General features: G+C 46.1%; 1 long non-coding RNA gene across 2 annotated transcripts; it reads left to right on the top strand.

The window, feature by feature from the left end:
- Nucleotides 1-1,341: 1,341 nt before the first annotated feature.
- Nucleotides 1,342-26,037, top strand: LOC137773526 (uncharacterized). 2 transcript variants are annotated; one of them, XR_011075694.1, is made up of 4 exons: nt 1,342-1,430; nt 16,436-16,652; nt 22,029-22,122; nt 25,287-26,037. It is a non-coding gene; the product is annotated as an uncharacterized lncRNA (long non-coding RNA). The 2 variants fall into 2 exon arrangements; XR_011075695.1 differs by lacking the exons at nt 1,342-1,430; nt 16,436-16,652 and adding an exon at nt 21,217-21,326.

Raw genomic sequence — 26,037 nt, 5'->3', positions numbered from 1 at the left:
CTTTACGTGCAACCTCCTGCTTCCTAGGAGGAGAAGGGAACAGTCTCCTTTCTAAAAAGCCCCAGGTCGCCCACAGAAAGGCAGGTCTGTGGATCTTTCTGGTGGATCCAGGTACCAAATCATTTGCAAATACTGATCCTTCAGGCTGATTTACATGAACATCCCTGGGACGTTGACCAAACCCTAATCCTGTAAATACAGAGGCCTTCCACCTCCCACTCTCCCCACCAAGCTCTGCCTGGGGCCGGAAACTTGAGGATTCTTGTTGTACTTCACTCTTCCAGCTTGTCCCTGGCTCCCAGGGAGCTTGGCCTTGGCTCCCAGGGAGCTTGGCCCAGCTCATGCCTGTGTTTGCTGTGGCTTTGGAGTTAGGGTCCTCTCTTATTCTCAAAATGAATGGTCTCTGTCCCGACTTGGTCCATGCAAAGCAGTTAGGCCAGTCACCTCCAAGCATGACTTATGGCACTCGTGCCCAACAATTCCATCTTTTAAAAGGTTGTGATGGGCAAACTATGGGCATTAGTTGATGATACTAGTAGCTGCCACTCTACTCAGGGCTAAACACTATAGTGAGCTCTTTACATTGTGGTCTCATCTAAACCTCACAGCCCCTATAACAGGACATTCCTAGATCCCACTTTACAGATGGGGGAACTGAGGCTCAGTGATTTGCCTGAGGATACCTGGTACAACAGTCCAAAGCCATTGAGCTCCCCACTGCTCTCCTCTGCCCCAATTACACCCAGTGAAAAACATGTTTATACACAGGTACAGATGGGAATTATTGCTTATCCAAGATAAGACTGGGTTGTCACACTGCTCTGATATCATTCCCACCAAAAGCAAAAGATCGGGCCTTTTCATTAACCTGAGTGACCTTATCTCATCTAAAAGCATAAATTCCATGAGACCATTTAAACCGTGGAACCAGCTCTGTCGCCTCCATTACTGCCTACAAGAGTGCCTTGGGAACCTCAGTTTGGAGACATCTAGCAAGGTCAGCATATCTAGTCACCGGATTCCCACCAGGTGTTCAGACCCTTGGGGATCTCTTCGCCATTCAGTCAGTCCTTGGTGATTTATTGAGCATCTATGTATTGCCAGGCATTAGGTCCAGGACTGGGCATGAGGTACTCCCAGGGGCATGTGTGCTTTACTTTGTAATCTGGATGCCCCTGTTCACCAGGCAGGTTCACCAGGAAGCAGCTGCCGAGATGAAGATAGGCATGGGAAAGCGTCCCTGGGAAGTCACTTCAGTGAAAGGAAACAGGATTGGGCAGATCTGACAGTTCTCTACCAGAGCAAAGTTTCTCTTGAGCAAAGATTGCCCATGGGAGGAGCCCGGCCTGAGCTGGGCAGAAATGACCAGGCCCTAGAACCACTGCTGTGCTCAGACCCGGCCGGCCCTCAAAGGCCAAGACTAGAGAGAGGTGAGTGAGGTGTCTCGGGCAAAAAATAAAAGGTGTTTGCATGATCCTGAGAGCCAGTACCTCCTTACATTTTGTGTCCTAGGTGCCTTGCTCTCCTCACCCTAGTCCCAGCACTGGGGACCAGGAAGAGGCTAAGAACTGGACTTGTCAGCTCACTACACTCCTTGCAACAGGCAGCAAGTCCTTTCTTGAAGGGAGGTCTGCAGGCACGTCTCTGTGTCTGCCGCTTTCTTCCTCTCAGCAAATATTTACTGAGCACCCCCTGGGTGCCAGGCTTTGGGGATGTGCAATAAGCAAATCAGACCAGGCTCTGCCCTGGGGACCTTCCAGTCTAGCACGTCTCCCTGCACGAACCTGGTTATGTGCCCAGATACCTTATTCTGGGGTCAGGGTGGCCACCTGCCAGGATCAGAGTCGACCTATAGCTCAGCACACGAGAGGTACGTGCACGCACGCAGAATCAAGGGGCTTTAGAAGGGTTGGGAAGATTTTCAAAGAAGCTGCAGCTTCAGGAGAAAGATGAGAGAAGCAAAGAGGAAGGAAAGGGCTGCAGGGCAAGTGGCCCAACAGGTAAGCAGAAAACCCTGGGTGGGAGAAAGGGAAATTGAGTTGAAGGCCGAGCCTGTGTCTGGTGGGGGATGTCCCTGCAGGAGTGAGTAAGGAGCAGGTGACAGGGAGGGGACTCATGCAATCCTTGGCTGACAGCTGGGCTCAGGGCCAGGAAGGAAAAATTTTTGCTTCCTTAAGAGCTAGGGGTTGGAGGGAGGAGAAAGGAGCCTGAAGGAAATCCACAGACCAAGAACCCTGGCTGGGAGAGCCCTTCAGAAGGAAGGAGCAGGCTAGCAAGGGGAGGGCAGGGGCCTGAGAGCCAGCTGAGCCCGGGGACAGGGCACCTGTCACTTCTATCAGTCATCACTGACTGGGAGCCACATGCAAACAGTGCATTTGAATAATAAGAAGAAGTAGCAGTAACATTTGTGTAGCTTCATAATATCCCCAGGGCCCCCCACCCATACTGAGTCTGTTTTCCAGGCCAGAAACCTGGGAGGCATGCTAGGCTCTTCTCTCTCCTTCACCCACTCACTCCTTGGCCCCCAAGACCAGTCTACCTTTAGAAGACTCTGTGATTCCTGTCCTTTCCTATCCCCTTGGCCTCTGCCCTTGCCCGGACCACCCTCCTCTCCATCCCCTGGTGTTAACAGTCTCACCTGCCTGGCTCCCATCTCCCTGCCCCCTCACATCTATTCCGTTTGCTATGAAATTTATCACGGCACTCTCTTGCCTAAACCCCATTGTCCTCAAGGCAAAGCCCCATATTCTTCCTTTGGCCTTCAAGTACGACCCCTACTCTGTTTTGCAGCCACCTCTGCTCCCCTTCTGCAACTCTACCCTGCAGCTCTGTCATCCTCAAACTCACCCGCATGCCCCAGCCACACACATATACTCCCCAGTGCTCTCTTGCCTCTGGGTCTCCCCAGTGTTATTCCCTCTGCCTGGAAAACACTTGCTCTGACTAGTTCCTACCATGACCTTCAGGTCTCAGCTTCTGCACTGTTCACTCCAGGAAGCCTTCCCTAGATTCCCACCCCCCCAGGTTAGGTGTTTGGGCCCCAATTCCCTGCCGTGGCCTTTACCAAGATTACTGATTAATTATAAGGACTCCAAGACAGCCAATCTCCTCTCTTGGCCATGTTGTGCTGCAGGTGCAGTACAGTACCCATGTCATCAACACATATTTTTTGAGCATATTTTTTGAGTACCTAATGTCAGGTACCACCATGAACCCTGGGAAAATGATGGAGAATTAGCAACGTTCTTGTCTTCACTGAGCTCACACTCGGTTTTTGTATATTCCAAAGTTATTGTAGGGAGGGTGTATTGGTTTTGTTTTTTTTTTTTTTAATTTTATTTATTTATTTTTATTTTTGGCTGCCTTGGGTCTTTGTTGCTGTGTGCAGGCTTTTCTCTAGTTGTGGCGAGCAGGGGCTACTCTTCATTGCGGTTCCCGGGCTTCTCATTGGGTGGCTTCTCTTGCTGCAGAGCACGAGCTCTAGGTGCGCGGGCTTCAATAGTTGTGGCACTCAGGCTCAGTAGTTGTGGCTCACGGGCTCTAGAGCGTAGGCTCAGTAGTTGTGGAGCATGGGCTTAGTTCCTCCGCGGCATGTGGGATCTGCCCGGACCAGGGCTCGAACCCGCGTCCCCTGCACTGGCAGGCGGATTCTTAACCACTACGCCACCAGGGAAGTCCTGGGTGTATTGGTTTTATAAAGGGAAAAGAAAAAGTAAAAAAACAAAAGAAGGAAGGGACAGAGGGAGAGACAGAGACAGGGAGAAGGAAAGAAAGAAAGAAAGAGAGAAAGAGAGAAAGAAAGAAAGAAAGAGAGAGAGAGAGAAAGAAAGGAAGGAAGGAAGAAAGAAAGAAATGAAGGAGGGAGGGAGGGAGGGAGGGAAAGGTTGACTCCTGTCCAAACTGTAAATCAAGCTCTTCACAATTTGAGGCCCTGCCCTGCCCAAGTTTCTTGCCTCACTTCTCTTCACTTCCCTGCACAAACTTTCTGCTCCAGAGAAAATGCAGTTCCCCAAAGGGCATGCTCTTTCCCACCCTTGAGCCTCTGACCCTGCTGGCCCTGTCTGGACCACCTCTGCTGGCCCTGGGGGTCCTGTTCCCTTCAGGACTCAGCTCTCCTGTGTCGGCTCCCCAGCCCTGAGAGATGCTTCCTCCTCAGGGCTCCCGTGACACGGGCACACACCTCCCTGGTGACACTCACCATGTTGCATGCTAGCTGTTCACACAGATGCCACATCTTCCTCCCACCAGACTGCAAGCCCCGTGAGAGCTGAGACCAGGTCTTACTCCTTTTGGATCCTAGAGAAGCGAGGCTGTGCCTGGCATGGAGCAAGTACTTGGGTGTCTGTTGAACTGAACAGAAAGTCTTTTGACTCAAATTCTGGGCTTTATTCACCAGCACACTACTCTTCCCAGCCCTGCTGCAGCCAATGTGTTGCTCAGGTGAAGTTGGGGGCTGATCGTCCAGCCCACATGGCCCCCGTGGGGCTCCCCACGCTTCTCAGACATAATGACTTCCCTCTGCCATGATGTCCCCCATCCCATTTTCTTGTGGGTCCTCAACCCTAGTGCACTGTACACCCTGGACAGGCACAGGAGATTCAGGGTCCGAGCCGAGAAGGGCACAGACAACACTTCAGAAACCCCTCTCCTGGCTGCCCCCATTTCCACCCTCTCTCCCCTCAGATGTCACCACAACCTGACACCGAAGACAATAGATTCATTGTTGCTGCGTTAAATCTTTGCGTAAAGAGTTACATACAAAAAAAAAAAAAAAAAAAAGAGTTACATACACCACTTGTGAATCTGGCTTTGTCAGCACATTTGTGGGACACACCCAGTTGTGCGATCAGTTTTTTCATTGCTTGCTCTCCCATTAGAAGGATATTTTGTAACTTATTTATCCTTTCTGCCTTCCATGGATTGTTGGTTGTTTCCAATGATTGACTCTTAGGCATGATGCTGTCATGAACATTTTGGAACAGTCTTGTGGTGAGCAGACATGGGCATCTCTGTTGGAAAGAAACCTAGAAAAGAAATTGTGTGGTCATAGGATATGCAGGTGGTCAGCTTTAAAGATATCGCCGAAGAGTTCTCTGAAGTGGTTGCACACCATTGATTTTTTTAAATACAAGGGAAAGTCTAAGCTTATATAACCCTCTGCACTCTCCCCCGCCCATTTCATATACACTGTGTGTGGTTGGACAGGGGCAATAGTGTTTGAGGGGAAGGAGGGGAACTGGGTGTTTAGAGGACAGGGCTGGAGGGGACAGATGTCCCCTCAGCACTCTTCATGCCTCTGGAATTTTGAAGCATGTTAAAGTGTAACCTAGTAACAACCTCTTTAATTAACAAAGAAGAAAGGGGGAAGCCCATGTGCAATTCAGACACCTTCTTGGGGTCTCTGTAACAGCCCCTTGCTTCCACTCAACCCCAGATCCCCGTCTGAGAGTGACACTCTCCACACGACACTCCGCCCTTAACTTTTACCTAAATGCCAACCGTTATCAGGGAACAGAGAGCCCCTAGTCTGAGGGGGCAGGCACCGTCCCCATCAGGAAGGAGCCCCCAGCACGACATGGGGAGCAGGGATTACAGAGCCTTGGAGGGAACAGAGGAGACAGAACAATGGGTGTGAAGAAACACAAAGATTTAATCACGTTCCAGATTTGTTGGAGATAATCGGGAAAGACTTGTTAGTTAGGAAGGGTTGGAAGGGCAGGATGACAGAAGGTAAGGGAAGAAGGGAAATACCACCCAAAAGCCCGTGGAGGGAGGCGGTGGTGAGTACACGTGGACAGTGGGGTGCTGCCCCCCATCTCCTGCCCTCTCAGAAACTTCCACCATGGCACACGACCCCCCTGGACACTTCTCATTCAAGGACATCTCCCACGACCTACTCACTCAGGCCCGGGGGAATAAAGAGAGGGTCCCACCCCACCCACCCCAGCTCCTGGGACCAGGGGTCACCTGCACCTCTACCTGCAGCCAAGAGGAAGTGGCCTGGAGGAAGGAACCAACACCTTCTGGCTGCATCTCCTCCTCTCCACCCTGCATCCTCTGAGAGGGGCTGAGAGAGGAGAAGCAGAGAGTGGAGTGTTGCTGTGACACCTGGCGGAGTTGGGGGCTGTCACTCACTCACTCACTCACTCACTCACTCACTCATCCATTCGCCCCGTCAGTAAAGTCCTGCTGTGGGCCAGGCTTGGTGTAAGGAGCTGGTGGCAACAGGCTGACGTTGCTCTGCTGAGCTTGTGACTAAGACGGTTCCCTGGCTTGACGTGATGTTACAGATGGCAGGAAGATCCCCTCCCACACGGGGCTTTCCCTCTAGCTGGCCTGAAATCCCACCATTATCTCTGCTTAGCTATAGATCGGCAGTGGATTGAGGGGCCGGAAGCCCCAACTGGGGAGGGAGCACTCTTAGAAAGATAATTCAAAGCGGCAATTTTTACAAAAATATATGACCCTGGGAGCACATTGCTGGGGTCCATCGCAGCCTGGGAAGGACCCCCATAAGCAAGGCAGATGCTGAAGCTGGAGCTTCTTGAGCTTTGCGGTAAACGCAGTTCACTGCTTCTTAGAAATGCAGAGATGAATGAAAGGAACCCATCCTCAGGATAAGGCTCTTGGAAAGGTGCTGAGCACTAAGGAATGGCATTCGGACAGGTCAGGAGGGCCTCCAGGAGGGGCGAGACCCAGAGAAGACGGTGGAAGGGGAGGTGCCGAGGCTCCTCCCACACCTGGCTGACCTCCTGCCACCTCCAGAGGCTCTGAGCACAGTCTCACCTCCCCACGGAGAATCTGCCTCCCTGCTTGCAGCCAGTGGGAGCCTCTCTTCCCCTTCCCAGCAGAGTCGGGGAGAGTGTGCTGTATGCAGAAACGCGGCCCAGTTTGAGTTCCCCTCACCTGGGGGTGCCTTGAGAAGAGAAAGCAATGCCCCCTGCGGGAAGATGGGTGGGCTGGCTCTACACCAACCCTGGGTGGACTTCCCGTCTCTGGGTATCAGTCTTCACTCTGGTTCAGTGCAGAGGTTGGGATAAATCACCTTATACCAACCAAAGGCTTGTGAAAGTGCAAGGTCTCCCAAAATCTTCCTAGCCGGGGACTTTTAAAGGAAATGATGGTGTCTATTCCATCTCCATTTCTTACTATTTTAATACATTAAATAATCATTTTTCTCACCCTGAAGGCCTTTCTAATTATGACACAAAACCTAGAAGTCATAAAATAGAAGCTTGATAAATTCCACACCAAAAAATTATATATATATATATATATATTTTAAAGTTCTGCATGACAGAAACTATCCTAAACAAACCCGGAGGACAAACAACAAACTTGGAATAGTATTTATGGTTAATGTCATAAACATACAGCTAATTTCCTTCATATACAAGAAGCTCCTACAAGTCAATTAAAAAAAAAAAAAAAACTTACAATCCTCAATAGAAAAAAGTGAGCAAAGGACATCAACAATCTACAGGGGAAAAAAAATTCAAATGACTCTTAAACATTTGAAAAGATGCCAACCTCATCTGCAATAAGAGAATTGCATATTTAAACTAGCACTAACATACCACTTCCATCTATCAGATTGGCCAAGATCAAACATTTGTCAGCAACCTGAATTGGCAAAGATGCGTAGAAACAGCACTCAGATCTTTCTGCTGAGCAAGTAAATTGGAACAAACCCTTTGGAGAACAGTCTGGCAACAGCTATTGAAATTATAAATGCATGTTGAATTCAACCCAGCAATTCCAATTTGCTGTGGTAGTTTTTGCATTTAAAACCACCTAACCATATTAGCTACTTAAAAATAAATTAAAACAAATTAAAAACTTCCCCCTAGAGCGAAGGGAGTGCTTACTGAGTGAGCAAGCAGTTCTTGTGACTTGTCTCTCTGGGGCACATCTTCTTACTCAACTGCACATGATAGTCGACGTGTACTTTTTGACCACTGAACAACTTTAAATAGTTTTTCAATACTGTCATTTATCGTTTTATGTCTATCCACAATGGCTGGTTGGTTAGTAAGGGGAAAGAGAAAAAAATACTAATGCTGAAGCATAGCAACTTCACAAGGAGTCTTGCAATTTGCCTCAACGTATTATTGCCAGGTTTACGATTTGCATTCATCTGATTGAAATTATTTTAAAATACAACAAGACATCTTGGGTTCTTCCAAAATAATATTAAAACAAAACCAAAAAAAATGCTGATTTCTTCCAATTCGGCTTTGCTTTGATTGGAAATAGAGACTATGTATAGTGTTAAGTGTGGAGACGTGCTTAGAAAAACTAGCCTGAAACCTTCTCTCCCACCTAGCAGAAACCAGGCTCGAAAGGTATGGCAGGGAACCAGTTGCTTGTTCATGATGGAAAATGCAAGAATTCCACACACCACGTCCTGAAATTGTTGATGTTCTAACATATAAAATAGTATCAACCCACTTTTAAATACATTCAATCCCTAATCTAAACATGATATAACTTGTCATTTTGAAGTTGTCCAACAAATCATGCTTTTCCTTAGATAGTAAGTGGCAGTTCCATTGGAAAAACTCAAAGTTAGTCTTTATACATTACGTTTAATTAGAATGAACTCTATAATATAATCTTTAATAATACATTTCTAAGATATATATATATTTTTACTGAAAAACACTTAAATTAAAAAAGTGCTGAAATGCCCTTTTAAAAAAATTTTGGCAGTTCTCAATACTACATATCAGTGTTGAAAGTGTCAGAAACTTTTGAATAATTGAGAAATGCTATCGAAGCTATGACATTCTTGGCTTCTAAGACTTCACAGCCAGACATGTGTTCCCTCAGCATCTGGCACCACAGCTACACAAATGCTGATAAAAGAAGCCAGGTGAGAGTTAAACATTTTCTTGTAGATAGTCCCTATTTTCAGCAATTTAAAAGTACTCATGATCTTACTTGAGGCTTGCAAAACTTCTAGTATCTATCTATCTATCCATCCATCTACCTATCTGGTTATTCCCATTTTATAGATGAGGACGTGGAGGCCCAGAGAGGTTTACATCACTTGTCTAAGGTCACATGGATGTGAAAGCCAGGTCTCCAGCTCCCTGACCTGTCACTCAGAATGGCTGTGGCTATAACAACCACCAGCCTCCCCCATCTACCCCTCCCCATTCCCCTGTATTCTGGGGACAAACCTGGTGCTTTTGTGATAAAGTAACTCAGAGCAATGGTTCCTGGGGGTCTGGGAGGTAGGCCAAGGCTGAAGGGTTGTCTAGTGGTGGGGGCCTTTGTAGGGGGCCGGGGGCAGAGGGCATGGAAGTCAGCGTCAGCAATTCTGCTCCGTGGACCGCTGAGTGACGCTCAGCGCTCATCAGTGCCTGACGGGGCCAAAGCTCCTGGAAAACCGCCTGACTAGGTTCTGGTAAATGTTTAAGCACTGGGGGTGGTGGTAAGGAGTAAGTCTTGGGGTTGGGGGGCTGGGAGGGTTCAAGGGCAAGAAGCACGGAAACAGAGACTTGTGGGTAGTTGCTCCCACCTCCACTGTGCTCCTCGGAGGCCAAGAAGGGGGTGCCGGTCAGGCTGGCAAGGCCCCATCTCAGGAGTCCTGCTCTAAGCCATTCCAAGCAAGGAACCCCTTTCCCCACCGGCAGTCCTAATCAGTCAGTTAAATTGGGACTGGCCACTGAATTGGGGTTTGGCTGTTTCCCTTTTGGGGTCAGACTCTCCGGGGTACGCAGCTGTCTGGGCTCTCTACCCCCATCCCTTTGCCATCTCCTGACAGGGCCAGTCCACGGGCCTCTGCTTTCCCGCTCCACCTCAGATTCCTCCCGGGGATGAAGCCGCTGATCCCTGAAAGCCTGAAAGTCCCCTGGCCCAGGCAAGTGGAAACTAGGAAGAGTTCGTGTGGCTGAGTCATGGAAGAGAGAATGCAAGCCGGACCCATGAACGAGGCCTGCTCTCCCCTTGGCAGAGGCCATTCGTTGGGCTTCCCCAGTGGCCTTGCCACCGGCTTGGAGCCCTCGCCTTAAACAGCCAGCACCCCTTCCTCACCATCAGTTTCATCACCACCACCATCTGATGGCTGGGCGGGGTATTGTTGCACAGCTGGAACTTCATTCCACATATTCTGTCTGCCCTGGATTTGAACCAGTTACTTTGGGGCCAGGAGATCTCTTAGCCCTATGTTAAGGCTATTGGTTGCCACTTTCCCTAAGTGGCCCAATGTTCGCTAATCTGGTGTTTGCAGCGACTTTATAAAACATAACCACTGCAAATAATGAAAAGTGTATACAAACACGTCCTAGCTCTGTCTTTTCAGGGGGCCGAGAAGTAACGATACCCCAGTAACAACAGCCCAGTAAGCACCCAGATCTCAGTATCTAAATGCTATCCTTCACTGAAAGAAACCAGGGCTCCTTGAGGCAATGGCTGATTCCAGGGCTGGAGCAGGGAAAGTACAGATGAGCCTGGAATATTTTCTTGTGCCAGAAAGTAAGGAAATGCTCAAAGAATGATGAGGACATGTCAAAGGACACAGGAGCCAGCTTGAAAGGGGTCTGTCTGGCCCAATCTGGGACAATTTGATAACCAAAATAAACATAATATTAATGCATTTCCACCAAATAAGTAAAATAAGAATAAATGAGTCCATGCAGATATAAACAAACAAATGCAGAAAGGAAGGTTTTCCTCGTAGTAGAATGCTAACTAAAAATTGGTAGAAGGAATGCTGGAAATAGAAAAATTCCCATTTGGTAACCACCAAAGTGGTGTCTAATTCAGACAGGAGTTGTCAACAGATGCTAAAGCTGCTGGGGCGAGAGTCAGTAAGGATCAGGATATTGGCGTAATTCCATAATATCTCCCTACAAAGTATGAATTAATTACAAAGGGGAGATGTTGACTTTGTGATGTAGGAGCCTGGCGGCCAGCAACTTGACCAAATGATGAAGACACAGAACCATTTCTGTGGTAGTCCTGTCAAGAATGTTTGCATGGTCTGGGCTGGTCGGAAGAAAACATCAGATGATCCCAAGTTGAAGGTCATCCTGCAGAATACAAAGTCTGATTTCTTTTTTTTTTTTCTTTTTAATTTTTTTTAATTTTATTTTTTGGCTGCGTTGAGTTTTTGTTGCTGCGCGCGGGCTTTCTCTGGTTGCAGCAAACAGGGGCTACTACTGTTCATTGTGGTGTGCAGGCTTCTCACCGCGGTGGCTTCTCTTGCTGCGGAGCATGGGCTCTAGGCACCTGGGCTTCAGTAGTTGTGGCTCACAGGCTCTAGAGCACAGGCTCAGTAGTTGTGGTGCACGGGCTTAGTTGCTCTGCGGCATGTGGGACCTTCCCGGACCAGGAATCGAACCCATGTCCCCTGCATTGGCAGGCGGATTCTTAACCACTGCGCCACCAGGGAAGTCCTGAATTCTTTTTCTTTTATTGATATAATGTATCTTATTTTATTTTCAAGTTTTATTGAGATATGGTTGAAATATAATATATTAGTTTAAGGTGTACAGCATAATGACTTGATATATGTATGTATTATGAAATGATCACCACAGTAAGTTTAGTTAACATCTATCCCCTCACATAGTTACAATCTTTTTCTTGTAATGAAAGCTTAAGATCTACTTTCTTAGCAACTTTCAAAAATACAATGTGGTATTGGTAACTATAGTCACCATGCGGTGTATTATGTCCCTAGAACTTATTTCTCTTATAACTGGAAGTTTGTACCTGAACTCTTTAGGACTGCTAAGGATGCAAAAGTCAGAGAAAGATGAAGAAACTTAGATTAAAAAAGATGGATGAGGGGAACTCCTTGGCGGTCCAGTGGTTAGGACTCTGTGCTTTCACTGCTGAGGGCCAGGGTTTGATCCCTGGTCGGTGAACTAAGATCCCGCAAGCTGCAGCACGGCCAAAAAAAAAAAAAAACAGATGGATGAGCCATGACAACATTTAGCATTGCATAGTCCTGGATTCCATCCTGAACCAGAAGAGGAAAAATACATCACTGGGACAGTGGACATCTGAACAGGGTCTATGGGTTGAATGGTAGGGTCTTACCAATGTCAATTCCCTACACTGGAGAGCCCTAGAGTGATTCATACAGGAGATTATTCTTGTATTTTCGGGCAATCATGTCTGCAACTCGTTCTGAAATTCAGAAAAAGATTAATGGGTGTATATTAAAAGAGAGAAGGTGACAAAGCAAATGTGGAGAAATGTTAAAGAATCTGGGTGAAAGAGACAGGGGTTTCTTAGTACTGTTCTTGCAACGTTTCTGTAAAGTTGAAATGATCTCAAAATGAATTATTTAAAATTTTTAAAAAAGAAGTGTACCTGAGTGCTTTGCAAACGGCACAGAAGGTAAGGGGGGGGGGGGGACTGCTGTTATATGACGCGTTAGAATGTCGGATTATTCCCGGAGGGTATGCAGTGTGAGTGTTTGTGGGGGGATGGGGTGGCAGTGTTGCCATGGAGTGTGTGCTTATTTATTTTCCATCCCCCCAGATTAACCCCTTCTTCCCCGGGGCAACAGGTGATGCAATCCGTGCTGTGGCCAGGGAAGGGTCACATCTGAGCAAACACCAAGCCCGGGCTCAGCTGGGATGAAGACTGAGCCAAAGTGTTTGTGACTCTTCATGCCTTATCATCCCTTCCTGTCACAACTGAGTGTTTCCCTGCCATCTGTTTATACAGACACTTATAAAACAACACAGCTTCATGCCTTGCTTGCTCAAACCTTGGGAATATCAATATAGTGATGCTGGCTGAAACAACTTGCATCCTGTTTCCCTGGCTGAGTTTTCCCACCCCGTGTGGTCCTCTGTCTTGGATTGGAGAGGGGACTCAGAACAGAGAGTAGGGAACCTCCAACTTAAAGTCACCCAGCAAGGTCGTGGCAGGGTGGGATTGACTGCAATTCAAAGCTGTAGGTATTTACTGTGGGCCTAAAACGGGCAAGGTCTGACACCAGGCAATGAACAGGAATTTCTTTGTACTGTTCAATCAGGCATAGAGAGGCAAGAGAAAGGAAGGACACCATCACCATCATCATCACCACCATCATCATTATCACTGTTACGGGTTGTGTCCTCTCCAAAAATGTTGAAGTCCTAACTCCTAGTACTCAGAATGTGACCTTATTTGGAAATAGCGTCTTTACAGATGATCAAAGAAGATGAGGTCATTAAGATGGGCCCTAATCCAATACGACTGGTGTCCTTATAAAAAGGGGGAATTTGGACACAGACACACAGACTGGGAGAATACCATGTGAAAGTAGAGATCGGGATAGTGGATCTACAAGCCAAAGAATGCCAAAGCTTGCCATCCAACCTAAGAGAGAGGCAGATTCTCCCTCACACTCTCAGAAGGAGCCAACCTTGCCAACACCTTGACCTCAGACTTACATGTACTATGAGACAATTAAGAACAGTGAGACAGGGAATTCCCTGGTGGTTCAGTGGTTAGGACTCTGCGCTTCCACTGCAGGGGGCACGGCTTCAATCCCTGGTCGGGGAACTAAGATCCCACAAGCCATGCAGCTCAGCCAAAAAAGAAAAAAGAACAGTGAGACAATAAGTTTCTGTTGTTTAAGTCACCCAGTTGTGGTACTTTGTTAAAGCAGCTCTTGGAAACTATTACGGTCTCCATCACCCTCAGCAGTGGCATCACGACCACCACTACCATCATCTGCACCATCACCATCATTATCTTTGTCACCTAACTGTCCTAGATGGAGCTCAGCATACGCCATCGCTGTTCTGAGCACTTTATTTATCTGAGCTCATCTAATCCTTATCATAACACTATGAGGTAGGTCCTATTACTATCCCCACTTTCCATAGAATATGAAACTGAAACTCAGAAAGGTTAAATCATCTTCCCAAGGCCATACAGCCAGAAAGTGTCTGTGCATTCTCCCCCAGGACTGCTCCTTTCCTCTTACCTCAACTGCCATCTTTCTCCCAAGCCATCAGCTGGTGTGTCTAGGTCCCAGGCCCATCATCTCTTGCCAGAAGCCTGCTTTAGTCAAGCAAATGCTTCGGCCTCATTCCCATGCTTCTCTGACCCTTAGGGTCACATAGGAGCACGTGGGGATCATGTATTGGGGTGGTGCCATGCATGGTGTCCTGCCCCCAGTCCTGGTCTACTCTTTGCCCTTAGAGTACCTGTGTCCCCACAGACAAGACTGTCCCAGCCCTGATGCCATCAGCCATCAGCAGGGGTGTCAACCTCCTTTGGATGCAGTATTCAAGTGGATTGTAACATGTTTTTATTGCTCCCGTTGATAACGAGGGGCATTAGCCAGGTACACAGTAATCATGACTCAGAAGGAAATCAATCTGTGCTGTGCGCAGGTATTCCCAAGGGCTATCAGAAAGGGCCCAGGGGGAGTTTGAATTTCCATGATCAGCGAGAACACTTAGTTCCCCACACTTCTCATTGCCCCTCGCACCATTCTCAGCACATCAGAATGCTCCCATCAATGTTTGTTGAATTATTTTTGACACATTTTCAACCCACCCAGAGCCCCTAACCTTTATTTATCAAATTTACTTGCCCTTCTCCCATCCCTTCCCATCTTTATCTTAATATGTATTTCTTGTGGAAAGGGTAAGTGGTGACCAATTTCAAAAGCTCTAATAGCGTTCTCAGGCTTGGGTCTGTAGTTGATACTTTTAGCCTATTGTCCAACTGTTTGCAGAACCTATAGCTGTTTGCAGAGCCTGCAGGCACTTGCAGACTGCAGGTGTTCACAGAGCTTGCCTCCTTTTGCAAAGCCTATAGCTGTTCACACATCCCATAGCTGTTTGCAGAGCCTCTGGTCTGTAAATGTATTTAAATTTTTAAATCACAATTTAAAATTTTAATTGTTTTAAAATATACAGCTGTTTGCAGAGCCTAGATCTGTTTGTAGAGACTGTAGCTGTTTGTGGAGCTCTCTGTTATTTGCAGATGCTGTTGTGTGCAAAACTTGTTGAAGTTATCACTATGCTTGCTGGATGCTTGGTTTCTGGCTGGTCTTTTCTCCTCTAGCTAACAATGGGCATGTCTTATATAGCAGAGACTGTGTGTCCAGTGTGATGCCAAGAGATTCAAAGTTTACTGAAGTAGGGACTCCCCTGGTGGTGCAGTGGTTAAGAATCTGCCTGCCAATGCAGGGGACACGGGTTTGATTCCTGGTCCGGGAAGATCCCACATGCTGTGGAGCAACTAAGCCCATGCGCCACAACTTCTGAGCCTGCACTCTAGAACCCACGACCCACAACTACTGAGCCCATGATCCACAACTACTGAAGCCTGTGCACCTAGAGCCCATGCTCCGCAACAAGAGAAGCCACCGCAATGAGAAGCCCACGCACAGCAACGAAGAATAGCCCCTGCTCACCGCAGCTAGAGAAAGCCCGCACACAGCAATGAAAACCCAACCCAGCCAGAAATACATACAATAAAATAAATAAATGTATTAAAAAAAAAAGGTTACTGAAATATAAGGAAAGGCCCCTGGAAGAAGAGGTTTTCTATACAGTTGGGAAAAAATCACGTAACATACGTGGACCACTCAGAACAATTCACAAAGCACATGGAGGATGTGAGCTACTTGTAGGATCAGCTCAACTGGTCCCCACATACATCTGGAACAGCTACTCTTCATGCAGACCCCTCCCATGCTGTACCCCACCCCCACCTCATGCCCACAACTTTCAAGCTGCACCTCCCAGACCCCTCCCTCCCCTTGCATCAGACCAAATTACACAACTACCTCTGTCCTTTCCTTCCCTCGTTAAAACTCCTTTCCACTCTCAGGGTGCTGATCCTAGCAAACCCTCAAGGAGAAAAGAGAACTGAAAAGCGAATTTGCAACAGGTTCTTAGCTACTGGGACGTGCTACCCTGATGGGACATTTACATTTTGAAATAAGATCCTTGGAGGCTGCCATGCCTTCCCCCAATGGCACACCCCCTGATGGTGAGATCTGGGGCACAGTGACAGGCAGCTGGCATGAAAAGTGTGCATGGCAACCTGGCTGCCCAAGGGGAAGGCTTGCCCTGCAGGCACACCCCACTTTTTTGGCCACAGCTGTAGTCAGATTGAATCTTTGTTAATCGAATCCTCTTTTCCCAGTGACTCATATGCCCATTTCAGAGCAAGGACACACTAGGAATGAGAAGTGGTTCCAGTCTAGGCATGAGCTGAAGGATGATTCAGTTGGTCCAAGGCAGTGATTGTTACTGAATAGAAATATCTGCCTCTCTATGTTCCTATGCGCTTGTTTTCTTAAACTTCAACTTGGACTCTGACTCAGTACATGTAATTGATGGCTGTTTTGGTTCTAATCCTCAGTTCAGAGGCTAGACCAGTTCTCCCCAGTTTCTGCCTCACCCCATGGGATCGGTTTGCATCCTTGTCTCAGCAAAGCTTCCTCTTCCTCTCCAAGAGCTCTGAAGCAAGCCACAGCTGGCAACATTTTGGTTTCCCAGCCTGGGAACAGGAGCAGGGCAACTTGATCCGCTTGGGAGAAGACAGCTGCCAACAAACGCCATCTGGGTGTCGTGGCCCCTGAATCTGGCTCTTCAGTTTCCTGAACTCTTCACTGCCCTCTGGGCTTTTTCATCCAGGTGTGCCAAGAGCATCTTACAAGTAAAAAGCCCAAGGTGAGCTCATTATCTCTCCCCCTCCACTGTACTCTCTCTGCCTTAGTCCCTGCTTTGCAATCCACCCAGCTGTCTACGCAAAATGAATTCTTTCTCTCTGTACCCTGCTAATCGTCCCTCTGAAAGGTCCCGTACTCTCCACCTTTTGCTGATCGTGCAGCATCCCCATCTCATCCTTATCGGAGCAAAACAGCAGCCTCCTGCCTGCTGTCACCAGCTCCCGTCTCTAATCCAGACCCCAAGGATCAGCATTTGGTCAGTCAACAGTAATGACTGAGCACGTACAATGTGCCCATCACGAGGGACACCACAGAGAACAAGATAGACACGGCCATGCTTCAAGGAGTTTGTAGGCAGTAGAGTTTTTCTTTTAGTACTTGTCTGGAAAGAATGCTTCTCTGCTGTTTGGTTTTAATATTTTTAAGACACAAGCAACAGGCGGTCATTGAGAAAGAACTTGAAAATGCACTTAAGTATAACCAAGAAGATAAAAATCACTCTCTTTTTTTATTGAGACATAATTGTCATATAACACTGAGCGAGTATAAGGTATACAACCTGTTGATTTGATACATTTATATATTGCAATATGATTACCGCCATAGCATTAGCTAACACCTTCATCACGTCACATAATTATCATTACTTTTTTGTGGTGAGAACATTTAAGATCTAGTCTCTTAGCAACTTTGTAAAACTCACTCTTAAACCCACCACTCTTTCTAACTCCTACTACTTCCCCCCAACCCTCTCCCCACCAAAAAAACATTGTTAACCTTTTGGTGTATTTCTTTCCGGACATTTTTCTTTTTCCTATTTGAATGTTTTAGAATACCACTGATGTCCCTTCCCACCTCATATGTATTTATTTCTTCAGCAACTATCTATTATTAAGCACCAGGCACTGGGCTGGGTGCTGGGGTCACAGAGATGGACAACCTAGAGGGGGAGACAGCAAAGAATCACACACATTAATACATGATTCTCAACTGTGATGCTTCTCATGAAGCCAGGGTGTAGGGAAGCATGAGTGCACATGAGGGGGCCACGAGCTCATCGCGGGGACTTGGGAAAGTCAGAGAAGGCTTCTCCAAGGAAGAGCAGGTCTCACCAGGATGGAGGTGGAGGAGAGGGTGTTTGGGGAGGTGGAGACTGAATTCGTGACCAGGCTGATTTCTCCGTTAGCTGTCGCCAGTACAGTGTCAGGGGCCCACAACACTAAAAGGAGCCCATGCAAATATTTTAATTTCTTTTAAAACCAGAAGAAAAAAATGGACTTTGGGTTGAAGAAAATGTTTTACATATAATATTCATGCATTGGTCTTTATTTAATACATTTGTAAAATATAATTTATGAAAGAAGGAAACTCACAAAGGCAAAAGTGCCCTTGAAAGTCACCATGTGGTCCTGGCATGAAGACCATGTTGCTGAAGCAGAGAGAGTGGCCTGAGAAGGTGGTGGGAGATGTGACCAGAGGGGCAGGTAGGGGCTGGATCCAGAGGCCACATTAGGAATGTAGGACATTATCCTCGAGTGATAGGAAAACAGAGAAGTGACAAGATTCTTTGAACATTTTATTTAATCTCTAAAAAGGAAATGTCTTTTAGACATAATGCCATATTATATCTTAAAATTATGTCACAATGCCATATTATACCTTAAAAATATGAATATCTGGGAATGAATACAGTGATGGTGGCATGACATTGTGTACATAATACCACTGAATTGTATGCTTAAAAATGGTTAAAGTGGTAAACTTTATGTTATGTATATTTTACCATAATAAAAAAAATAGAGGCAGCAGATGGCCAATGGTCAGGCAAAAAATTAACAAAAGCTCCTTAACGTCATCAAATGTCCATTTGATGTTCACATTTTCAATTGTCTCTTTTTTTTTTTTTTTCAGTTTTAGAATTCATGTTGTAAAAGCACATTAGTAAAACTTGAAATAAAGTATAGTTAAGACAATTCTAAGTAGAAATGAAATTACATTTATCTAGAAATAAAGCCATGACTGGCTAACAAAAAAGAATATTGCCCCACAAACTATTGGAACCTTGGTTGAAACATCAAAACTCCATAATCTACCCTTTTTTTTTTAACACAACTATTTTCTTTTTTTTAATCCGTCATCAATTTTATACACATCAGTGTACACATGTCAATCCCAATAGCCCAATTCAGCACACCACCATCCCCACCCCACCGCGGTTTTCCCCCCTTGGTGTCCATACGTTTGTTCTCTACATCTGTGTCTCAACTTCTGCCCTGCAAACCGGTTCATTTGGTGTTCACATTTTCAATTGTCTCTTTTTAAAAAATTTTTTTTAAATTGTAGTCAATGTACAATATTATATAAGTTACAGGTGTACAGTATAGTGATTCACAATTTTGAAGGTTATACTCCATTTACAGTTATTATAAAATTTTGGCTATATTCCCTGTGTTGCACAAAATACCCTTGCAGCGTATTTTATACAGAATAGTTTGTACTACAATTGTCTCTTAAATGTTACAAATAGTTAAGCTGTTTTGTTTTTGTTTATTACTGTTTCAGTCAAGAACCAAATGAAGTCTATGCACGTAATTGATTGCTCTCTTCAAAGTCCCTTGCAATCCATAGGTCTCTGCTCAATCTTCCTCCCTCCCATCTTTTTTTCTTTCTTTCTTTCTTTTTTTTTTTTTTTTTTCTTGTGACTTATTTGTTAAAGAAACCAAGTCATTTGACCTGGATTATGTCAATTATACCCCTGTGGTGTAGTTTAACATGTTCCTCTGTCCCCTGTATTTCCTAGGAATGGTAGTCGTATCTAGAGACTTGATCAGATTCAAGCTCAGTTTGGCGCAATTCTATTTCAGGGTGGTGTTGGCTACTTCCCACGGGGGCACTGCTTTGTCTCTCTTCCGGGGAGGTTGACGGCCACTGACAGTCATTGCCTAGGACATGAGTCCATCAGGGGGTCATGGCCCTGTGGCACCAGGTGAAGAGGGGAGAACAGGATGGAGGCTGGGGTGGTCCCAGCGTCTCCCTGTCCATCAGGAAAGGACTTCCTGGTGAAGGAAGGGGCAGCTATGGTCCCTGGGCTTTTTTCTCTCCACTACCTCTGAGCACCAATAGTTCTAACCCTTGGTAGGGAAGCTTTCCTGTATAGGAATCTGCTCCTGACAAATGAAGACAACTTCAGATGGGCTTTCCTTGTGCCTAAGGTTTTCAGGTTTTTTTTTTTTCCCCCCCAGGGTGCTTGAATTTTTTATTATGGAAATATTGAAAATATTCAAAAATAGAGAAAATAGTGTAATGAACCACCAGGTACCCCTCATCCAACTTCAACAATTATCAACATTTTGTTAATCTTTTTCACTTATCTGCTCCTCTCCTTTTCTTGCACTAGAGCTGGGATTGGCCAAAACCATGGACCAAATCCTACTTGCCTCCTCTTTTCGTAAAAAAAAGTTTTATTGGAACACAGCCATGCCCATTCGTTTCTGTACTGTCTATACCTGCTTTTGCATCACACCAGCAAGGGTGAGTAGTTGTGACAGAAATCATGTGGGCCACATGCTTAAAATATTTGCTATCTGGCCTTTCACAGAAAACATTTGCTGACCCTATGGTAAAGTATTTTAAAGCAAATACTAGTCAGCATATCATTTCATCTGTAAATGCTTCAGTATGAACCTCTAACAGATAAGAGCTTTATTAAAGCCATATCTGTAGGTTTTCAGTTTTAAAATAGGCAGCAGAGCCAGCACTGCTGTGGCCCAGCACGTAAAAAGCCTGGCTTTGGAGGAACATGGGGCTGGATGCCGGAGGAGCTAAGCTCACTTGGGTCCCACCCTGTTTAAGTACTCAGAGGCCTTTGCCATCAGACCCCCCTGGGTCTCAATCCTGGCTTCCCCACTTACTGGACTGGGCAAGTTACTTCCCCTCCCTGAGCAGCAGTTTCCTTGCAGGTAAAATGGGAATAGTTGCCAGGCTTACCTTAGAGGGTCCTTGTAAGGTTAAATGCAGTGATGTGTTTAAGTGTTGCGTTCAGAGCCTGGCACATGAGAAGCACACAGTGCCCGTGGCTCATATCATGGCATCACTTAGACTAGTCCCCTCCTTGCCCTGACAGTAAGGTGGTAAGAGGAAAGGGGCTAGATTGTTCACCCCAATATGTTCACCTTCAGTAAGGTCCCAATCAATGGCTTTTCCAGACCAAGCCAGCTTGGGTCGCTGACACAAGAATAGGAACATTTCGGTGGCTGGTGTGAGGACCGAGGTGTTTTACGACCAGGACAGGGATTCCGGTCTCTTACGATATTAAATGAATAGTTGCTGACGTGTTACAAGTCCCGTAATAAGGTTTGAGCTCCAGTGCCTGGTGAGCCATCGCCCGGGAACACATCTCAGGACTCCAAGGCTGAAGTCTGGTGTGCGCCCGAGTTCTGTTTATTGCCCGGCTCTCTCTTGGCACTGGTTCAGAAGGCAGAAATTCCAGGAATCCTGGTTCCTCCTTCCCCTTGGCATCCTCCTCATCCTCCTCCCTGCCCCGCCCCCTTCTCCACCAATCCTCAGGCCCCTCTCCCATCTGGTGGACAAGTGGCCAGTTGTCTCTGGGATCTTTATGTCTCTCTCGGGGGGCAGCCACGTTGGGGCCGGATGGGGCTGTCGTGGGCATGAAACAGTGAGTTTGAGCGAAGCCTTCTGGGGTTGCTTAGAGCGGCCAGGGGGTGAGGGACGTTGGGGAGGCAGGCTAGGGGAGAGGCTCCCATGCAAGCCAAGGACTCAGGCAGTGGGGGATGGGAGGCATAGTATCCTGGGTGCCAAACTCCGGGGTGCCGCAGGTCTCGCCTACAGCAGCGTAAAGTAGGGGAGCTCCGAAAACAGTGTTGAGACCCCAGAGCTTCTTAACATCGCTTGAAGCATCCCTGCCTCCCACTGCCCCTGTTCCTACCTTCCTTCTGGGCCCCACGGTCTCATGCCTTCACTGTTGCCGTCGCCTCCTAAAGGACACAGCTGCCTGGGTGAGCTCTTGAAAATGCCGCAGTGATCAGGACCCTTGCCTGCTTGAAGCCCTTCCAGGCAGAGTGCTTCAACTGATTTTCGTTTCACACACTCCTCTAGCTGTCTAGTGAGGCCTGTGGGCTTCATCCTAGCAAAACGTTTTTAAATGCCTAAAATAAAATGTGCCCTGTCCCAAAGGCAACCAATTATATCAAAACACAATTGTCAAAATAGTTCTTAAAAATGACATCTGTGCATAGTAATATATGTGGTTTTTAATTAACGTGTTGTATTACAAGTTATAGCAGTGGGTCTAATAACTGACATACTTTTGTTTTTGTAACGATATTTTGAGATATCTGCCACCATTTTCTTGCGATAGCCAAAGAACCATGATATCTGTGGGTGACCGAGTCTCAGAGGCGTTAATGCTACTGCGATTTGTTATTGAAGAGGACGCTAAGTTTCAGATAGAGGTGAGTGCAAGTGAAGATGGAAAATATTTCTGCGTTCAAGCTCATGGAGTCCAGCTCACGTCCTTGCCTTCTGCCTTCATGATTTATTTCACACTGCCGCCCTCACCCAGTGCATCTGGTGAACGCTTACCTAGCTTCCAAAATGAATGTCAAGGTCAGCCTCTCTTTGAAGTCACTTGACTCTACCAGATAGAGTCCACCACCTTTGTGCTCCCTGCCCCCAACCCTGGATAGACTTTTACTGCTGCTTTGTCTCCTGGTCATTCAAAGGACCTTTGGGACAAGGACAGTGCCATACTATGTTATATCCCCAGTGCTGGGCACAGAGTCTGGCATATAGCAGTTGCTTAAAAAAAAAAATTGAAGGAATGAATGAGTCAATACACAAATGTATGAATATGAGGCATTGTAAACAGTCACCCAAAGACACCGGCAGGGTCAGTATGGTACCTTCATCCTACATACAAAGAGCAATTCTTCCACTGACCACCCATACTTCTTATCTCTAAAACCCCTATCTGTGTTAAGGGTGACCAGCAAAGGGAGCAGGCTGGAAGAGAACAGCAGGGACAGGCCACCATCTCCAAAAGAGGCACAACAGGCTACAGAGGAAGTTGCTCACTGATGGGTAGAGGGACAACAGAGATATCCCCACAGGGCTGCCAGGCACAGCCAGTCGCCCCAACAATGCGTAAGGGAAGACCTGAGCCAGCAGGGCAAGGATTCTCAGCACAGAAGGAAACCAGGAGGCTGCAGGGGAGTTGGAGGAGGCCATGGGAAAGGGGGTGGTGGCGACACATGCCCAGGTCAACGAGGAGAGCCACACACTCTGGGCTCAGGTCACCCTGAGCAAGTTACCTTGAGCAAGTTACTTCACCTCCCTGAACCTCAGCTTCTGCATGTGTAAAATGGGCTAATAATCCCCCATGGTGTCACTGCAACCATGAAATGAGAAAAGAGTAATGACTAAATGCTTTATTTATCTGCATTGTCTCATTTAGTGTTTATTAAATTTCTAGCACATAGTGAACACTTAAAAGCTACCTAATTGTTATTGCTACAGGCAAATTTGAAAATACAAATTAGTTCCCTGGGCCCCCCACCCTCTCCACTCACCTTTTCCTCTTCTATTCTCCGTCTCAGCTAGCTCCACTCAATCACCCCGAACCTCCCTGCCCAAGGTGCTTACAGAGTCACCCAGCCAGGAACAACTTCGGTGGGCGCTGAGGGTGCTGTGTTCCTGTGAACCATCAGAACTTGTAAAAATTTTTTTCGGTTTGTGCATGAGTGCATTTTTCTGAGAAAATGTCACATAAATACTCAAAGTTGTGACCAAAACAAACAACAAAAAGGTTAAGATCCACAGAAGTAAAGTGATAGGGTCTTAATGCCCTACTCCCTCCCTGAGTTTGAAAAGAGATCTTAGCGGGGAGGACAATGTTTAACACAAAGGAATGACTCTCAAATGGTAGAATTTCAAGGGTCAATGATAGTTGGAGAGAAAGTTTTGGGGGTAGGTCCCATAACTGACGCCCTGCTGTGTTACTCTAAAAATGACCCCGTCTAAGGAATAGCTTCGGGTGACCTCTGAACTGGTCAGAGTGGGAGCCTCTCTTGTTACTGAGTTGTTTTGGGGACAGTAGAAATGACGTCAACAATGACATCAACATTTTAGATGTTGCCACATTGCAATGAAATTCTAATATTATCATGTTCCACTTTTAAAGGAAAAGACATTGAAATGGCAATAGAGACCTATCTGAAATCTTCAAAAACAAATAATTCAGAATCAGCGCTCAAGCTTTACCCTTAACTCATAAGGACACATTTCTCCACAGCTTAACTGGCTCTCAGAGCGAAGGGCATGTAGCTTCGGTGTTAAGAGTAACAGAAATCCTGCCAAGGAAACCCTTATCTGACTTCATTATTGTCACTTAGCCATGTCTCTCTCCTCAATACCTGGCTAATTCTTGTCCCTTCAAATATCTAACATTGGATTTACAAGTTCAACTTTCACTACTTGTTTTTATTGTGTTTTCCCCTTAAACCTTATACATAACATTTACCATCTTAACCACGTTGAGGTGGACAGTGCAGTAGAGTTAGCTATGTGTATCTTGTTGGGCACCAGATTCCTGGGGCTTTTTTTTTTTCTTTTTTGGCTGCGGTGGGACTTCGTTGCTGCGCACGGGCTTTCTCTAGTTGTGGCGAGCGGGGGCTACTCTTCGTTGCAGTGCGCAGTCTTCTCATAGCGGTGGGTTCTCTTGTTGTGGAGCACCACGGGCTCTAGGCAAGTGGGCTTAAGTAGTTATAGCTTGCAGGTTCAGTAGTTGTGGCTCTTGGGCTCTACAGCACAGGCTCAGTAGTTGTGGTGCATGGGCTTAGTTGCTCCATGGCATGTGGGATCTTCCCGGACCAAGGATTGAACTCGTGTTCCCTGCATTGTCAGGTGGATTCTCAACCACTGCGCCACCAGGGAAGTCCCCTAGAACTTTTTTAATCTCACAAAATTGAAGCCCTATACCCAGTGAATAATTCTTTTTTCCCCTCACCCCAGCCCTGGCAGTTACTATTCCACTTTCTTTTTCCAAGAGTTTGACCACTTTAGATACCTCATATAAGTGGAAGCATGCAGTATTTGTCTTTTTTGTAACTAGATTATTTCATTTAGTGTTATGTCCTCAAGGTTCATCCATGTTGTAGCATATGACAGGCTTTCCTTCTCTTTTAAGGCTGAATAATATTCCATTATATGTGTATAACATTTTCATTACTTTTTTTTTTTTTTTACTGCAACTATATGGCTCTGAGATTTCATTTTGCACAGTGATTTTATTTTATTTTATTTTTCCTGATATAAAACATGAAGGTAGCCTTATCACGTACCTTGAATTTACCACTCTGAAACCTTCCTAATTGAATAAGCAGAGGATTTGTAGACATGAAAATTTAACAGATACTTTCCCCAGGTTTCCAAATGATCCATTAGAAACAAAGCAAGTTTATAAAATAACAGATAATCTTTCGTAATGCAAGCTATTTTATAAGGCATTTAAAACTGTCTATCTTCCAAGCAATATGAAAAGAACAGAAATGAAAATATAATCTTTTGACCTTTTGAGTTGAGAGCTATAAAGGTTTTTTTTTCTTCTTTTTTTTTCTAGGGAAACAAGGTTTTCAGGTGATGTTGAACCACTTTATTCTTTTAATGGCTTTTTATATGCCTCCTTAGATCAGCCATGAATTTCAGAGGGGGATTATTCCCTTTGAAATTCCTAAACAGAATACAACAGAAACAATCCTAAGCAGAAATAAAACAGTAAATGTCTCAACATTATGAAAGGATCCTCAAGCCATTCATTCACCAAGAGGATAAACCCTTCACCTAATTGAACCGAGGAAGAAATGACGAAAGTGGGTAAGGATCCTTTTTCGGCCAGAGCTTGGGAGGAGCATGGCCTTGGAGAAAATAACTCATCTGCTCTGCCAGTTTCTCACCTGGGACCCAGCTGAGTCTAGTGATGTGTTGCTACCAAGGTGAAACTCAATCATTCTTAAAGCTGATTGCCTTTCAAAAGATGGCGCTCCGAAGTGATTACCATCCATAAGCATAATAATAAAGCCATTGGAATGTATTTAGTAGCCGTTTAAGAGAATACACCCCCGCCCCCAATACACCTTTTTCCTTTTCTGTCCCTGAGGTTCAAATTGTCCAGACGTTCATTTGTTTCGGTACTGTTTATATTTCCCAAAGCCCCCACTGGCTGCTGTGCAGAGAATGGGCACATCTCCTGACCGCCATCGGAAATTGTTGATCCAAAAGTGTGGATAGGGCCAGGGAGTGAGGGAAAGGGCGGAGGAGGGGAGGAGAACATTCAACGCAGAAGGAGCCAAAGGAAAGCAGGAGAGGCAGGA

This window comes from Eschrichtius robustus, chromosome 12 (genome assembly GCF_028021215.1).
Source record: "Eschrichtius robustus isolate mEscRob2 chromosome 12, mEscRob2.pri, whole genome shotgun sequence".
NCBI lineage: Eukaryota > Metazoa > Chordata > Mammalia > Artiodactyla > Eschrichtiidae > Eschrichtius > Eschrichtius robustus.
Note: the sequence above shows the minus strand (reverse complement) of the source record. Positions and strands in the feature narration are given on the sequence as shown.